This window comes from Ictidomys tridecemlineatus, chromosome 12 (genome assembly GCF_052094955.1).
Source record: "Ictidomys tridecemlineatus isolate mIctTri1 chromosome 12, mIctTri1.hap1, whole genome shotgun sequence".
NCBI classification, from domain to species: Eukaryota; Metazoa; Chordata; class Mammalia; order Rodentia; family Sciuridae; genus Ictidomys; species Ictidomys tridecemlineatus.
Genome location: NC_135488.1, coordinates 67,389,305 through 67,401,126, shown reverse-complemented (window position 1 = coordinate 67,401,126; position 11,822 = coordinate 67,389,305). Strand labels below are relative to the sequence as shown.

Below are 11,822 nucleotides of genomic sequence, written 5' to 3'. Positions count from 1 at the left end.
GCATGGAAACCAAAAGGCCGTGTGTTTAGAAGCCTAATTGTCACATCAAGCATCATTGTCCCCATGCAACAACAACCACCACCTTATACATCACTTCCTGTTTTATGCAGCTCAAAAACATAGACTGAAGATTTATTTTTAATATGTTGACTTTATTTCTGAGCAAAGCATCGGTCATGTGTGTATTTTTCCATAGTCCCACCTTGGAGCATTTATGTAGACATTGTAAATAAATTTTGTGCAAAAAGGACTGGAAAAATGAACTGTATTATTGCAATTTTTTTTTTTTGTAAAAGTAGCAGTTTGGTATGAGTTGGCATGCATACAAGATTTACTAAGTGGGATAAGCTAATTATACTTTTTTGTTGTGGATAAACAAATGCTTGTTGATAGCCTTTTTCTATCAAGAAACCAAGGAGCTAATTATTAATAACAATCATTGCACACTGAGTCTTAGCGTTTCTGACGGAAACAGTTTGGATTGTATAATAACGCCAAGCCCAGTTGTAGTCGTTTGAGTGCAGTAATGAAATCTGAATCTAAAATAAAAACAAGATTATTTTTGTCATGCTGACTCCACTGCTTGAACAATTTGTGTACTGCCCCCCAAATTTTTAACCATTAATGCAGTAAATATAATAATTAATTTTAGCTCCCTAAGCTATATATGTATTTGGAGTTGTAACTGTAAAGTGAATTATTTAATAATAACCACTGATTTCTGTAAGATGACTTAATGAACTCCTAATATCAGCAAATTTAAGGCCTCAAGGCACTAAACTAACTGTAGACTCAGATTACATCCAACAGAATTATTCATCTAATATCAGTGAAATTATTCTTGTACATAATGACAACCTAAGTACAGAGTTTAGTGTTTTGCTAAGGACCTTAACCTAGGATGAGCAGTATATGTTTATTAGGAAATTAACTACGTGAATTGAAGAGACCAGACTTCAAAATCTAATTTTTATAAATATGCTCTGTGTTCTCATTGGATAAAACTGGTTATTAACCAATTTTCCAGAACAGCTGTACAGAATTTCTGCATGGCAGCCAGCTAAATGGTACAAAATAACATGTTTAAGCTGGAATAGCTTATAATTTTATTTAAATAAAATTGCTGCTATAAAGAGTGCTTCCCAAAGCTCAGGAAAATATACAAATATTTTAATTAAGGCAAATTCGTTTTAAAAAATAAGCCTTTTAGCTGTGATTGCTTTGTAAACAAAGGGATGGGTTGGAAGAGAGTGTCTTAAACTCAAGTCTGACATTCAGGCCCATGTCACCCTATAAACCCGCCCTCAGCAATTCTATTTTCTATTTGAAAAGAGAAACCAGCCGTGGGTTGGCTTTACTAGGTGACTGTGACTGAGTGACTCACCTGCTGGAGTGACAGCGCGCACTCTCACCTTTTGTTTATGGGGCCTAGTTTCTAAACACGTGGGTGCGCAGAAAGAGTAGGGCTCAACCTACTGCACCCGTGGCGGGCTGCGTGGCCACCCATCCCACCCCCCACCCCACCCCCACCCCTTATATGGGATTGTTTAAATTTCTCATTTTGACCCAGTGGTAATTCTTCCACTACGTAAACAGTCCATATTAGTGAAATCATTCTCTTTTGATAGGTGGTTACTAGCAGTTAACAACCATTTATTTACTTTTAAAATGAATAATAAACTTCATAAACTAACCGTCCATTTGCCCCTCCTCCCCAGTACATGCCCGGGTGAGTTGGTTATTTTCAGTCTTTATTCTCCAGGAGGCTCTTGCCGAGTGGGGGAGGAAAAGAAAAGGGAGGGGGAAGGGAGGCAGGGAGAGGGAAAGATGGGGGGGGAGGGAGGCGGAGAGAGGGAGGGAGGGAGAGAGAGAGGAGAGAGAGAGAGAGAGAGAGAGAGAGAGAGAGAGAGAGAGAGAGAGAGAGAGAGAGAGAGAGATCCTCCAGGAGAAGAAGGATGCTAGTGAAGTTAAGGAATATGGAGACGATGAAGAATAGTGATCATTAATGTCCAGAAATTAGAGAAAAAAAATAACCCAAACCAAAACTGTTGTTTGCGTTCGCCCAACTAACGTGAGGATGACGTGGGAGAATTACTCTTCGCAGTTCCTCTTTCTCTGCCCGACACCCTCCTGACTTAATGCTATTTTAGCTTTTCCTCTTGTAAATTTCAGAGCCAGCTCTGAGGTTATTGAGGACACTTATCCGAAGGAGAGAAATAATAGAGGTGTCGAGAGTGTTTTTGATGTTTCTTAAAAGGCAAAAACAAAACGCCCTCCTTTAAATAAGGGCACACAATTATACCTGCTTTTAATTTTTATTCGGGAGGGGGAAGCCCCCCCCCCGGCTGAATGAGACAACTTTTTGGTACGATTTAGATATTTTCTTCCAAAAAAATTTTTAAATATTTGATCCTATCATATTTAATCAGCTGTAATTATAACACATTCAAAGTGAATAATATGCCTTGACAGTATTTTTATTGTTATTGTTCATTGCATGATGTTCGACTGCTTTAGAAGCACAGGAAAGAGAAGTAAACGCGCTACAAATGGGGAATTACCCTCGTTTAGCATTAAAATTCATTTAGATAAAATTGCCACAAACATTTAAATGGGAAGATTAGTTCCCCCTCACGCCTTATTGCACTCGCTCAATGGTTCCGTTAAGAACATTTTACACGTTGGAAATTCCGTCTTCTCAGACGGCTTGCTGTTTCCTAGTTACCCACATTCAAAGCAAAGGCTGCAGCAAAGGCAGCCGCAAAAGCAGCAGCAGCAGGAAAAAAAAAAAAAGTTTTGGCAACTGGTCTGCAATTCATCCGCTGCTCGCCCCAGTCTCCCCTCCGCCCAAAGCAGTCTGCCCCCCACCCATCACCCTTTGCCTACCGCTACCCCTTTTCCTCCATTATGTAATTTGCAGAGCCCTGTCCTCAAAGAAACAAGTTTCTTAGTTGAGTAACATATAGATAATGTTCAAAATACAAAGAAATATCAAAAAGCCAGTCGGTTCCTCTCCGAGTCTCCCCCTTCTCCTTCCGTTCAGCATTGAGGTTTAGTTTGAACGTGCTGAGTTTCTCACATCCCCTACCCCTGAGACCACAAGGCACGTTTTTTTGGGGGGGTTTCTTTTCTGCCAGGACTTTTCCAGGAAATTCACCACCGCTTCTTGCTTGTACTGTATTAGAAACGTGTTGAAGTATTAGTTTGAAAAGTCCACCCAACGTTTTAGTTTTTCCCTCCCCTTTTCTTGCCCCTCCCCCCTCTCCCGCCATCTCCCATCCCCCCTCTCTCCCCCCCTCCCTTCGCAGAGCCACAGGAAAAGAGGAAAGTCGGCTTCGACTGCCACCTTTTGGGGATTTGGAAAAACGCCTCGGTAGGAAACGGTGGGAGGCGGAGGCGCGGGGGGTGGGGGGGATACCCCCTTATTATCCTGTGTCGGAACTGGCTCCCTTAATCTGATGCTTAAATATTTGATGTGGAAAAATTACCCATAAAATTAGTTACTAACAATTTCAAATTGAAATCACTTATCGAATTATAAACGCATTAAAGCTGTATGGATGGTATTAGGAGTTCCTCGGGAGGCAGCGGGTGTCTCCTTGCAGTGAGCCGGGCTGGCGAGTTTCGCCCCAGGGAGAGGCGCCCAGCGCGGTGCTCCGGGGGAAGGTGGGAGGGTGGCTCAGCGTGGTCCCAGCCTCCGGGACCCAGCGCGCCGCCAGGCCGGGCAGAGACTCCGGCTGGATCGGCTCCCCGGAGCTGCGAGGAGGGAGGGGAAGGAGCAATGGTGGGAGGCTCCGACCTTGGGGCAGAGGCGTCTATCAGGAAACTTCGTAACTAATCAGGAGACTCTGTAAAGAAAAGGCACAAGCCCTACCCATCACCTCCCTCGCGCGCGTCTCCCAAGCGGCGCGCCGACCACGCGATCCTAGTTCCTTGCCGCACGTAGCGCCCCCACCCACCCAGGCTATGGGCAGAAGATTTGCTGGTATCCTGGCATGGGATGAGCCCCGCGCCCCTAGAGAAAATCCCGGGGACTGCTACGCGGCCAGGACGCAGCCACCCCTGGCTCCCACGGTGCGCGGCGCCTGGGCCCAGTGTAAGGGAGGGCAGGACCCTGCCCGCACCCCGGAGCACTTGGGGGCTGTTCGATGTCTGTGGTGTACCCTCCTACGTGCTGCTCATCCCCACCTTTAAGTCAAGTCTAAGGGATTATTGACTTTGTTTCTGGAGACCCGGCGACCAGGACTGTGCTCTGAAGGGCGTGGAGAGATGCTTCCTGCGCTGGTCTGTGTCCTGCCCTCGAAACTACTCCGAATGCTTTGTAGTGGGCTCCGGGCTTCTTAATGAACTCTGTCACATCAGAGCTCCGCTCCAGAGCCCCACCACGGTTCTGGGAGCGTGACCCTGAGAGTTTGGGGACTAGAGGGCACCTGGGACTCTGGCAGATTGCCTTGGAGGGCCTCTAGTGCCGGGGATAGGAGCCGTCGCGGGAGACTGTGGGCGGCACCCCGACGACTTAAGCAGGAACTTCTGGAGATCATTTTAAAAGCTCTGCAAACTTTCCCCTGCCTTTGGGATCCCGGCAGGCCTTCGGCCCCGTGTGCAGGCGGTAAAATCATGACTTGATGATGCAAAGCTTCGGGGTAGGCGTTGGAATACCTAGTGGAGCGGCGTGGAATTGGGTAGTGGGGTGCCCTGCCTGGCTGGGCATTTTTCCTGTACTCTCCCCTCTCCCACGCTCCCACTGGCTGTTTAGCGACCCGTAGCACTTGGGGTGGTCGCGGTGCAGAGTCTGCACAGAGCTAGGAATCTCAGGCACCGACAGAGAGCCCTGAACGAGAGTGGGAGGGGAGGGGAGAGGGCCTGATGAGGGTGACTGATGGCACGGAGGGGGAGGGTTCCCTTTTCCGCCCGATCTGCCCGCCAACGCGTCTGAAACATTCTCTCCCAAGGCGGATCTGAAAGGAAAAACAAACAACATATTGAGCAATCAGTTCGCCAACGTTTGCGCTTTAAGGAGTCTTTGCCCTAAAAATGGTACCCTGGAGGTCTCGGTGGGGAGATAGGGGGCACTTTTAGGGCCTGGGTTCTGACTAGTCGCGCCCCGGGGTCGCCCTTACGCACGCTGCCTTCTGTCCTCCCCGCGCGCTTAGCCCACATCGGGAAACCTGGGCAGTGAAGCCCTGGAGAAAACGGATTTAGTTTTAAGCCAGTCTTCCATCGATCAGGTTGGTAATTCCTACCCATGCCCACTCTCAGACACACTCACCTCTACCCTAAAGCATTAAGTTCATTACGCGAGCAATGATCTTAATCTCCAGGCGGAAAACGAGTCCCGGGACCTCGCCGAATGGGGGAGCCTTGAATAAAGTCACCTGCTTCATACACTAGCCCGGCTGGATTCTCCCTGCGGGGGCCTCGTGTGGCTGGGCGAGTTGCGTGGGTCCCTAGCTTCACGTCTAGTCGTGCCCGCCAGGGGTCAGGAACCCTGTGTCTGCTTTCTTTGAGTTGGAGACCTCCTCGAGGGGTGGGATTGCGCGCTCTCGATTTCCTCCTCCCCTCCCTTGTGCCTTTATTCCTAGGCCTCTCTAGTACTTCAGCACTTTCTTGCTTTCTCCTCCCCCGAAGTGGCAAGATCCTCTTCTCCACCCAGGAGTCCGGAGCCTCTACAGCCTCCTAGACCTCGCTGGCGTGGATCCCGCACTGCAGCCGGGGCAATAACCCTTCCGCCTACCTCACCCACCTTTGTGGACAAGGGGTGGGTGAGATTGCTCAGCGAGGCCCCCTTGAAGAGCCTTTCTGAGGGTACTCTGGGATTTTAAAGAATCAGACTCCTCGATTTAGAGGAGATCCTGCGCCCACTGATAACTCCGTCTCAAACCCAATAGCGTCAAAAACCCCTAGCAGCCTCCTACTTCATCCCCTACCACCATCCTCGCACCCCCACCGGCAGCAAGCTGCATCTGACACCGCTGGGAGATGGAGGTTAACCAAGCACACCGGTCCCTTTACTGGGCCGACCTTCGAGGTGCCAGCTTCTTCTGGAGACTCAGTTTCCACTGGACAAAAGCTAGGAAAACACAAGGCAGTGGCTGTGCAAATCCACGTTCCCCCACCCCTCCACCCCATCCAAATCTGATTTCAAGAAGTGCATTTTCAGGTAGTCCTAAATCGTGAACAGCGAGCTTTGTGTGTTATCTAGTGGGGGTGGGGATGGAAGGGGAGGAGACTCCCACTGCCCGCTCCAGTCTTTAATGTCTGAAATAACGAAATGCCTGTGTGGCAGCTGCTGCTAGAGCCAAAACTAACTCTTTGGAAGACGGAAAAGAGTGAAAGGCAAAGAAAGACTGTTCATTTTTTTTCCTTTGGTGCCGTTTGGGATGTCATCTGTTTCCTTGGCGACTGTGTTCAGCCCCCGGAGCCCCTGGGCTCCTGGATTGTTAGGGGGGAAAAAGCATGCTATTTCTGCACCGTCATTTATCACTGTCACCGCATAATGATTCCCCTTGCAGCCCCTTATTGATGTTTGTAATTGCATTATCTCATAAAGGGGGATGATCAATGAAACCGAGCCGTGCATTCTGGGGTCAGAGGAAGCCAAAGTACTGTTTGTCCCCTTTAATACAACAAGTACTCATTATCTTTAGGTCTGCATTCAAAAAATGATCTGATCTGGGGCTGACCCTGTCGGACATCCCAACACTTTCTAAAACGCGGTTTGTGTAACCTTTTGCTTAAATGCTAAATCAAGTACCTGTCTTGCATTTCAACGAAACAAAATACGAAAACTGAATGCGAAAAGCATTTCTTCTTTTCATTTTTTTCCCTTTTATTTTCGGGAGGGGGAGATGCGGTCCTCTGAAGACACAGGAGGTTTTACACTGTACTTAGTGATGTAATATGGAAAAAGAAAACCCCATCAACAAGGGACCTAATGAATGAAAAAAAATGGGATGAGGGGGGAAAAGGTATCTGGGAGCTTTTAACACGGCCAGTGCTAAAAAGAGCAGAATAAAACTACATCCGGTTTAATTAATAAGAGCTATAAACTATAAAAATTCCCTATGATTCTGCCCTTGCTTCTCCCTTTTACAGAGTCATATCTCTCTGGTTTAGATAAATGACTTTTGAGCCTGTTCGATTCTCACAACAACAATAACTAAATCAGTTGCACAGTGTGTTTCTAAAACCATCCACAAACTCCAGCAAATAAAAAGAAGTTCATTTGTCTATTAAGGCAAGTATTTAGTTGAGCAGAAATGTCCCAGTAACACTGAATAGAGTTCATGTAATCCCATGAAAATCAAGTCATCTTGTTGCACTGAAGTAAATGAAAAAATACAATGGAGAAAAGGTCCGAGTGTAATTTTAAACTAAATGCATTATTGAACTGTCACAGAGAAAACGTGATTGTTTGGCCGGGATAGGGAGAGTGTTCATCAACTTGGCTCACATTTAACTGAAAGGTTTTAGGAAAGGAACATGTATTCCAGATTTGGTTATCATTTTAGTTTGTGGCAAGAGGAGGAATTGAGACAATTCTAATTCATCATTTCAGTACATTAGGGTAAATAACTGCTTCAAAGACAGAATTAAGCAAAGAGCGTATTTCAAACATTGCAAGTCTGTGTTACCAAAAAGAGAAGTTTTCAATCTGCTAAAGTTGAGTTCCCCTATGTTAATAAGACCACACACACACACACACACACACACACACAGAGAGAGAGTGAGAGAGAGAGAGAGAGAGAGAGAGAGAGAGAGAGAGAGAGAGAGAGAAAGAGAGAGAGAGAGAAGGAAAGGAAGGAAGGAGGGAAGGAAGGAAAAAAAGAAGAGGGCAGAAAGAAAAGACCAAGTCTAGGTGTATTGCTTTAAAAGTTCTAGAAATTTCTGAATTAACAAATCTAGGTTTTAATAAAAGGATGAAAAAGAAAAATCTTCACCATAGTTGAGAAAATGAGTACTTAGTTTGCTCCAATAATCTGATACCTGATATAAAACCTTAAGTCGAATGATAATAAAAGACCAAAATAGTCCCAGTTGGAAAAATAACTTCAAAGATAAAGCTAAAAAAGTTTTAACTGTGTTGAACCATCACTTAATTTTTCACTAAAAGGCAGATTCTTCCAAAAAGTATCATTTTCCAGAAATTCTGTCAAGGCACATTGGAATAATATATGTTCTGTATTATTTAAATATCCTGGCACATTTGACTTTGAAAATGCTCAAACTGAAATGGATATGCAGCCACACATACATTTAACATAAATGGTATCTTGTTGTTAACATAAAATATTAAAGGGAAAATAAAACTTAGTGCTTTGTCAGTTGAGAGAATTTTTTAGCATAATACTTTGATTTTCAAAACAAATAAAACCCCTTGATTTTTTAACCAATCAACATAAGACTTTCTCTTATATGGTTGGGGATCTGGCGACATCATGTACGCTTTCTATTTTTAATATTTAGTGTTATAGCCCACGGTTAAAATAATGAAAAATTAGTCTCGTTTCAGAAATTATTTATTTATGGAACGAACATGATTAAAACATAAACACACACACACAAACTGCAGCTGCAATAGAAAAAAAACTTGATTTACGGTTATTAAATCTTTGATCGCCATGTTAATGTTTCTTTTTCTACCTTTCATTTGCATTTTAATCTATCGAATCTTTACAATTTTGCTGCCTCCTATTTCAATGATTGATTACAGATCTGAAATAAGAAAACCAAGCCTAGCTTTTCTTTTCCTTTCTTCGCTTTCTTTTTTTGCTCCCCCCCTTCCCCCTGGGTAGATTTCTGAAACTTTCTCTCAATGCTAATGTAGACAGGATAAATTAATTCTGCTCTTTTAAATGTCAAAGATATAAATAAAAAATGTTTTCTGTCCCAAACGTGAATATTTTCCCAGCCGCTTGTTTTTGAGTCATAAAAGATCATCCCAGCAAAACGCAATTAAGAGGGAAACTCACGCGCCGGCGCGCGCGTACATATACTCGCACGCGCGCGCGCGACAGAGTGGATTTTTTTTTTTAAGGGACGTGTTTTTACCGAGTTAAAGAAGGGTGAGAAGTTCATCCGTCCCTTCTCCATCAGTAGGGCTGCTTCAATCTCTCTCTCTCTCTCTCTCTCTCTCTCTCTCTCTCTCTCTCTCCACACACACACACACACACACACTCACTCACTCGGAGGTTTGGTCCTTTATCTGTGATCTATTTGGTTCTATTTGTGATCTAAGTCGCACAAACAAAAACAAGTCTGGTGGGGGCTTGCTGTGGTTAACTTGGGACCAGCAGTGTAAGGACAAAAGGGGAAAGCGACTCAGGTCTGTTTTCTTTCTCCGTTTTACTACTGCTCCTTTGCCCCTTTCTCCCCCCAGCATGCCAGTCCCACTTGCCGCTCCGCGGATAAAACGGTCCTTTGCTGACCGCTTTGCCAGTCCGCGTCACTTTTCGCGCTGGCTGAAAGCAAGTGTGGCGGTGGTTTTGGAAGGCGCCGGCCAGACGTCGGCTGGGCTACTTCTTCTTGCGGGGATGAGCGCCCCTGGGGCTCTGCAAAGCTCTGGCCTCCACCAGATTGCGCCTCCCGCCTGGCTGAGGGTAGGGGTTGGGGCAAGAGTAGGTGAATAACTGGGGCGTCCAGGAGGCGGATCCAGGTGTGAGAGCCGCGGGAACCGCGAGGAGCGCCCCCTCCCACCTCTTTGAACGCTCCCGGGGCTCAAGCCCTCTTGGTGGGGTTTAATGCCGGCAGACAGTGGGGAACCTGCAGTTGAACGAGGACGACTCTTCAGGCGGGTCCAGGCTGCTGGCGCTGGAGTCCGCGGGTGGCGCGCTAAGCCCCGGGAGGAGGGCGAGCTAGCAGAAGTCCTAGGGATGGGACCCCCCCCCCCCCAAGCGCCTACTCGGGCACAGGCACAATCAAGAATCTGGGTGAGGGGCGTGAGAAGTAGAACAATCCTAGGCAGAGTCTCCAGCTCGGCCCTAGGACTCAAGTGCACCCAAGGGCGTGCCGCATCACATCGGGGCACAGACCCTGTCTCCCTGGTCCGTTGCTTCCTTTTCCTAGAGACCCCCCTGGGTGACTGCCGCGAGGGGGGGGGCGATCTTCATTAACGTGGACGCACAAAGCGGTTAAAATACAGGGAGGGGAAAGAAAAAGACATTTGATCCTGGCCGACCCTTTGTCTTGAAGCAGATTAGGCAGCCTAGAAAATAGAAGGCAAAACACAAAGTCTAGACAGGAAAACTTATTGTGTTCACAAAATATAAAAATGATCAGAGCGGTCTTGTACCTCAAGGGTTGAAGATAGATCCTTGTAGGAGAGTGGAAAGACAAGACGAGGAAGATTTAAAGGGAAAGAAACGGCAGATTATTAAGAAAGTAATAGTAAGGTGTCCCATACACTACAGTTTTATTGTTGGGTAGTAACTACCCGATTTATTTATTGCCGGGGCTATATAATAGAGATAATGACCACAAACTCAAGATAAATTCTTAGGCGCCCCGCCGGTCAATTCTTTTTTATTTAAGAGAGTGAGCCTGAGAGGTGAGCCTCATCTCCTCCCCTCCTCGAAGATCCGTCTTGCTTTCTAACCATATTATAAGCATGACATGCAAATAAATAAGTGCCGATGGGTTTGCGTGGGTAGGCCTGCAGGATTTATTTCAGGTGAGGGAGGAACATATACGGAATATGAATTTCCGCAGGAGCTGCGGTGCGATTCCTTCCCACTCCTTTTCGGCTGCCCTCTCCTCCCGGGCTCCCTCCCTTCCTGTGGGAGCAGAGAGCGTCCCCTGATAAAAACATTAATATGTCATGTCTCAACTCCTTATTCCTTGACATATAGGTCTGGGGAGGAATAGGGCGCAATGCAAAATGCAAAATGCGTCCCCAAAGTAGGCTGACTTGCTAGGACGGCTTAAAGGGTTTCCAGCCGACAAAGGGAAGGGTGAATTGTAATTATGATATACAGTATGGGGTGGGTCAGTATAAGAAATATGCTAATATCATTATGAAATATGCAAAAGGGTCCAGAAGTTTGCTGTCCCGGATCTGGTATTGGCCCTCGCCAGCTGGATAGATCCAAGGGGTTTCTTGGGACCTGCCTTGGCCCTCATTTTCTTTCCTCAGTAGCTGGTAAACAGTTCTATAGACAGGTGGTGGAATCAGAGAAGAGCTTGGACCTTGGCCGCCAAGGTCAGAAGGGAGCGGGTGGCCTCAGGTATAGGCTCCACCTGAAGCAATGGCTTCTAAGGAGACGGCCACCCAAAGCTGATATCCCCCCACCTGCGCTCTGGGATCAACTCAAGTCAGGTCCGGAGCTTGCCTAGATGAAGTCAACATCCTCTTCCGATATCCTTTTTTTTTCTTCCTCATTTTTTTTTTTTGGTTAATATTCAGATATATAGTGTTTCAATCTCACAATAACCACTTATATTCAGAACTTCCTTTGATCTATGTTAGACGACAGAGAGAGACAGAGAGAGATACAATAGGAGGGGCTGACGGGTGGGGCGAGGGAGAAGGAGGTGTGTGTGTTGGGGGGGATTTGGAAACCTAGAGGCTGCAAGGTGTAGAAGGTTCGGGGAGTGGGGAGGTAAGGAGAGAAATACAAGAGCAGTCGCGAGAGGGAAGACAGGAGGCTGTTCCTGTAATTTGGTGGTTTGCTGAAGGGATGATGTTACTAAGAGGCTGAAGGCGAGGACACTCATTGTCAATCTTTTACAATATTGTTGTCATTCAAGCACAACTTTATCTTTGAACCAGAATATCTGTTCCAGTGATTTCCATAAGCACATTAATTAAAATCTTCAGAGCTTTC

General features: G+C 46.2%; 1 protein-coding gene and 2 long non-coding RNA genes across 14 annotated transcripts in view; 2 read left to right on the top strand and 1 right to left on the bottom strand.

Moving 5' to 3' along the window:
- Meis1 (Meis homeobox 1) overlaps positions 1–568 on the top strand; it is a 136,465-nt gene extending 135,897 nt beyond the window's left edge. For all 4 annotated transcript variants that reach the window (XM_078029105.1, XM_078029102.1, XM_005322079.5 and 1 more), the window contains one exon: positions 1–568. This exon is cut by the window's left edge and continues 953 nt beyond it. The gene's annotated coding sequence lies outside the window, so the exon portion shown is untranslated.
- Positions 569–2,461: 1,893 nt separating this feature from the next.
- Positions 2,462–5,618, bottom strand: LOC120884935 (uncharacterized). The gene is made up of 2 exons (XR_013428939.1): positions 5,270–5,618; positions 2,462–4,958 (listed from the first exon to the last, which is right to left on the bottom strand). It is a non-coding gene; the product is annotated as an uncharacterized LOC120884935 (long non-coding RNA).
- The window catches only part of LOC144369357 (uncharacterized), an 85,996-nt gene continuing 77,482 nt past the window's right edge, over positions 3,309–11,822 (top strand). For 8 of the 9 annotated variants that reach the window (XR_013428937.1, XR_013428932.1, XR_013428929.1 and 5 more), the window contains exon 1: positions 7,021–9,325. This is a non-coding gene — a long non-coding RNA (uncharacterized LOC144369357). Of the gene's footprint in view, positions 3,374–7,020; positions 9,326–11,822 lie in introns of those variants that run through there. The other variant, XR_013428931.1, reaches the window with a different exon arrangement.